General features: G+C 33.0%; 1 long non-coding RNA gene across 1 annotated transcript; it reads right to left on the bottom strand.

Moving 5' to 3' along the window:
* Nucleotides 1–449: 449 nt before the first annotated feature.
* LOC142621686 (uncharacterized) lies at nt 450–4,350 on the bottom strand. Its single transcript, XR_012841832.1, has 4 exons — nt 3,841–4,350; nt 3,433–3,581; nt 2,931–3,010; nt 450–2,117 (listed from the first exon to the last, which is right to left on the bottom strand). It is a non-coding gene; the product is annotated as an uncharacterized LOC142621686 (long non-coding RNA).
* Nucleotides 4,351–4,899: the final 549 nt, after the last annotated feature.

Here is a 4,899-nt window from a genome sequence, read left to right as displayed (position 1 = left end):
TGGTTTGTGGAGAGGTATTCGCATGGGATGGGAGGTTTTTAGCAAGAATTGTCAGTTTGTTGTTGAGTTGGGGAATAGAGTGAGATTTTGGCAGGATGGGTGGTATGGGGATCAACCTTTTCAAGTGGCTTTCCCAAGGCTGTATGGTATTGCCATTGATAAGGAGGCATATGTAGAAGCTTCTTTGTCAAGGCAGGGAACGGAGGATAGAAGAGTTTAGGATGTTCGTTTTATTTGAGAATTTAATGATTGAGAGATGGATGAAGGGCTGCATTTTCTTCGTATATTGGGAGCTAATACTCCTCCATTGGATGTTAGAAACCGGATGAGATGGAAGTTGAAGCCTAATGGGGAGTTTGACATCCAGTCGTATCATAACAAATTGCGGGATTTTCCCTCAATTGTCTTTCCTTGGAAAGGAATATGGAGAGTAAAGGCCCCTAGGTGAGTTTCTTTTTTTGTTTGGTGTGTGGCTTGGAACAAGACCCTTATGGGTGATAACTTGAGGAGATTTAAGGGGATTGGATTTTGTAGACTGGTGCATTATGTGCCGGCATTGTGGAGAGACGGTAGATCACTTACTTCTTCATTGTGAGATGACTTATAGGTTGTGGAGCTTTGTCTTAAAATCTTTTGGTTTGTCTTGGGTCATGCCTAGATCGATCCCAGATTTGCGTTTTGGCTGGTGGAATTGGTTGGGGAAGCATTCATCTCAAATTTGGAACTTAGTTTCATTGTGCATCCTATGGTGTATTTGGAAGGAACGAAATCAGAGGACTTTTGAGGATTTGAGGATTTGAATAGTCCTGGTGTTCAGATGATTGCCTCTTTTAGTGGGATTCTTTTTGATTGATCTTGGGCTTGGGGACTCACGACTAGTGATTCTCTCCCCTCTTTTCTTAACTCTCTTTCTCTTTTGTAATTATTCTGTTGTTTGGTTTTCTTTTTAGTTTTTTCAGTTTTTTTTTTCTTCTTGTATTTTCTGGGTATGCTCTATATTTTTCATGCATAGAGTAGCCTTTCGTATATATCACATTCTTACTTATAAAAAAAATAACACTAAATAATAATTCTATGCTCTATTTCATATATAAGTATATAAATAGAACATGATGGTTATAGGTAGTCGGCTACTATCACAACTGAAATCTTATAGTCACTGGGGAGGGGGGGGGGGAGAATGCTAGAGATCACAAACCATATGAAAGAGCTCTATTTTAAATATTGAAACTTTTATCTACAGAATCATCACTAACTGCAACTGAAATTCCCTTAAGAAAAATGTAAGTTTTGAAGTAGACTAAAACGTAAATTTAAAAGCGTCAAAAAAAATTTTATTTAATTTTTAAAACATTTAAACCAAAGAAAATTCTAACAAAATGACTTTTTTTTGCAAAGTAAAATCAATACAAAAAAGTTTGTAAGGAAGTTGCTAATAGTGTCTAACAATCTGTTGGAAAGTGTAGAACAATTTGTTAGTTATTAATTTGTTTATTTATTTTTCAAAAATGCAGTAGTTAACCAAAAATCCCATAATTTTACTTAAAAAAAATTATAAATTAGTGTACACTTTGAACTTTCAGATTCTAAATCATCCAAGTTGAAATTTGATATATTCAGCAAAAAGTGAAAGGGTAAGAAGGTTTTTTAAAATGACAGAAATATTCAAACAACCATATAAATAAATAATCCTTTAATATGCAATGACACTATTTGTTTTAAAAAATCTGATAACCCAATATTGTCCATTAGAGAGATTAAGTCCTTCATAGTTCATATACTGAATGCGATAGGCAAAGAATGTTCATTACTTTCGATGACTATGATGATGATTAAACTGGACATAAGAAAAATGTTATCTTTTACCTTCAATTACTAATACAATTCAAAGAACATGAATTTGAAGAGAACAACAATAAATCCCCAAAAAATAAATCATACCAATAATATGTCTATAAGACATTTATCAAACAGGTATGATGTACAAACCCAAATCATATTCAATCCTCAGATTTGTAAAACCAAAAAAAAAAAAAAGCGAATACTTTACTGGTTATGGGGATACTGCCTGTCCCTCTTTGCCTGCAGTTTCGACAAACCTTAACTGAACAATAGACCTAAATAAGATTAAAAAAGAAAACAAATATCAGCACAACATTTAATCCTACACTTATTTGATCCCCAGGATTTTGTTAAGATTAGTTACAGGAAACTGTTTTTATTTTGAAAAAAATTGTCAATAAGTCAAACAATAAACCCATCTATTGTGACCAAAGCATTCAAATTAAATTACTAAACCCAGTTTCAAAGCAATAAATTCAACTTGTCACTATTTAGAGAAAATTGGGAAACCAAAGGAACTTTTATTAGAAAGAAAAAATAGAGTAGGAAATATTTCCAAGTTAAAAAACCCAGGCCCAATTGTCCACTGCCCTTTGCTCTTTGCCCTTTGCATCGTGTGTGTGGGTTTTGAGTTTGACTTGTGGTGATAGAGTACTAAACCAAAACACGATGCAATTCCACAATAGTACACCCACCAATTAGCACTGTTTCTAGCAGGGATAGAATGGAAAAAAAAAAATCCAAGGGAAAAAACAAAAACAATAAACCCATCTATTTTTCAATAAGGGCGAAAGAAGAACCCTAGACAATTTGGCAGGGGAAATTTTTAAAAAAATATATACAGACGGCTTTAAATTCAATTTTGAATTGTAAAAAGAACCTCCCTACAGAAAATTTTAAAACGTTGCAATTACCTACATGAATAATTATGTGTTTTTCTAAGCACCAACGAGAAGTTCCATATGATATGTCATAACAGTGTTAATTGAGTTCCTACAACTTAATAGCATAGTCTTTGGTTTGTTTTTAATGTAAAATGAATTTAACAAACTATTAAAAAGGTCATACCCATTGTCTGAAGTTAATACCTGATTCTTCAAAAGAATGATAGATTGAACAAATTGAAAAGCATCCCCCAAAGAGATCCACGTTGCTTCTTCTAAAAGACCTAGAAAAGGAAAAAATCAATAATCTATTGCTCTGTTTTGTTCTTTAAAGTATCCAAAAGAGACTGGAACTCACTTAAGGACTTTCATTCCATTAATCTGAGTTTTAACCAGACACCATAAATAGATACCCACACATCAATTTAACCAAATACCCAAAAAAAAAAATAATAATAATAATAATAACTCAGACACCTTAATCAGAAATATAACCCAAAAAGTCGAATTAAAAACAATCCAGCCAAATTATTAAAACCTGATCTAATTTAACCAAATACCCACAAAAAAAAAAAAAAAAAAAATCTAACTCAGACACCTTAATCAGAAATATAACCCAAAAAGTCACATAAAAAACAATCCAGCAAAATTATAGAAACCTGATCTCATTTAATGTATGAACTGAAAAGCGAAGAGAAAAACTAACCGGTAGCAGTTCCGGAAGGACGGTAGACGTTGGGAGGAATCTCTCTCTCTCTCTCTCTCTCTCTCTCTCTCTCTATTATTCTCTTTCTCGGTTCTCCTTGTATTTCTGCAACGTATCTATCTCTCTCAACCGTATTTTGGCAGAAAAACCTAAAATAAGTATCAATACAACATTCAATTCTATACTTATTTAATCCCAAAGATTTCGTTAAGATTAGAAACAGAAGTACCCAAACAAAAATCAATATTTTTTAGTGACTTCTGTAATCTAAAAAACAAAAAACAAAACAAAAGCAAATATCTAAGATTGAGAAAACAAACATTTTGATAGAGAATCCAAAAACCCATAACAAAAACGAATCAAATCTAAACCTACCGAACCAAAAAAATCAATTAAAAGTAAATGTACCGTTGTCGATGTCGGTTCCGGCGATCTGATGGTCTGAATCTGGAAAGGGAACGGACGGTGGTGGGGGAACATGGAGTGAAGGGGATTGTTTTTGTTGTTCGGTATATGGTTCCGACGAAATCTGCTCTCTTTCCCCGCACAATGGACGGCAATATCTACGTCTCGAAGCCATGGGCCAAACTAATCAAAGCCTGGAATGGTTTTTTTTGAACGGAGGTTTTTTTTTTTATCAGATTGAACGGAGGCTTATCGCCTCTCTCTCTCTCTATTTTTATCTCTGTGTAAATAGCTTTTTTCACCGGTTTTTTATTTTTTTTTTATTTTTATAGAGAGGCTTTTAAACAGTGCTATAATTTATCTATTTTAAACTTATACATGTCTGAATTTTAGATAGGCCATTAACGGTAAGAACTAACTTTTTCTCAGCTTGAGATATCACCATTGAAGCTTACACTTGTTGTGCGGCTAGATGATAGAATGATTTACTCCGTCATTGAGGTAGTGGCTTTAAGCAAACAAGTGGGTGTGACATAACAAGTACATACACTGAATTGGATCTGATCAAGAATACCTTATAGAGTGATCATTGTTGATTAAAAGGTTGTTCTATCACAATTTTTCTATTGTTCTCAAACATGTTGATAAGGTGATCTGATCAAGAACACCTTATGGAGTGATCACTATTGATTATGGGTATATTTATTTATTATGCACATAACTTTGACAATGTCAACTGGTGATGCTAATTTTAAAGGCTATATACAGACACATTGGGTTATGCGTGTAATGAGTAAAGTATGTAAATGCTCAACAATGAATCCACCAGTCTCTAAAGAAGATAGTATATTTAGTTGATTTTCATATTGAAGTTGGACTCAAAACAAAACTGGCCGATGACATTTTTCAAAAAAAAAAATTCATATATATATATATATATATATATAATATTGTGTGTGTGTGTATATATATATACAGACACATTGGGTTATGCATGTAATGAGTAAAGTATGTAAATGCTCAACAATGAATCCACCAGTCTCTAAAGAAGATAGTATATTT

The sequence above is a fragment of the Castanea sativa genome, chromosome 1, assembly GCF_040712315.1.
Source record: "Castanea sativa cultivar Marrone di Chiusa Pesio chromosome 1, ASM4071231v1".
Taxonomy (NCBI): Eukaryota; Viridiplantae; Streptophyta; class Magnoliopsida; order Fagales; family Fagaceae; genus Castanea; species Castanea sativa.
Note: the sequence above shows the minus strand (reverse complement) of the source record. Positions and strands in the feature narration are given on the sequence as shown.